Raw genomic sequence first — 1,093 nt, forward strand, 5'->3', positions numbered from 1 at the left:
GGTGGTCTGATATTCCCATCTCTTGAAGAATTTTCCAGTTTGTTGTGATCCACACAGTCAAAGGCTTTACTGTAGTCAATGAAGCAGAAGTAAGATATAGATCAATTAAAAGAGGGGATGAAGTGGAATCATATTAAATTCTCAAATAAAAGCAGAGAAGGCAGAAAAAGTGGAGGAAATGTAGAATAAATGAAACAAATAGAAAACAGTTACAAATATATTAATAGTAAACATTAATCCAACTATATGAACAATCACTTTAAATGTGAATGATCTATATATACAAGTTAAAAGACACAGATAGACAAAGTGATATAAAACAATATTCAATCACATTTTGTCTACAAGAAATTCATTTTAAAGATAAAAATTCAGGTAGGCTAAAAGTAAAGATATGGAAAAAATTTTTTTTGTTTGGTTTTTGTTTTTGACTCTAGGACAAGGAAGTCATTAGGGATACAGAGAGGCATAACATAGTGAAAAATAAGTCAATTCTCTAATAAAATATAGAAATGTTAAATGCATATGCAACTAAAAACAAAGTATCAGAATATATGAAGCAAAATCTGATAGAGATTAAAGGAGAAATAGGCAAATCTACTTTTTTATTTGGAGACTTCACTACCACTCTGGAAGTAATTGATAGATCAAAAAGGCAGAAAATCAGTAGAAAAACAGGTGACTTGAAGCGCACTATCAATCAACTCGATCTACTTGACATTTATGAAATACTCCATCCAACAACAACAGAATACATATTACTCTCAAGTGACATAAAACATTTATCAAGATAGAACAAATTCAGAACCATTAAACATACCTAAAAGAATAGAAATTATACTAAGTTTGTTCACAAACCGCAGTGGAATTAAACTGAAAATCAGTAACAAGAAGGTAGTTAGAGTATCTCTGAAATATTTAGAAATGAAATAACATACTTCTAAATAATTTGTAAGTTAAAGAGAAAAGCCCAAAGAGATTTAAAATATATATTTTAACCTAAATAAAAATGGAAGTATAACTTAACAAAACTGTAAAGAAAGCAGAGAGAAAAATAGAGTAAAAAAAAAAATCAATGAAATTGAAAACAGGA

Source organism: Bison bison, unplaced genomic scaffold (genome assembly GCF_000754665.1).
Source record: "Bison bison bison isolate TAMUID 2011002044 unplaced genomic scaffold, Bison_UMD1.0 scf7180017860944, whole genome shotgun sequence".
NCBI lineage: Eukaryota > Metazoa > Chordata > Mammalia > Artiodactyla > Bovidae > Bison > Bison bison.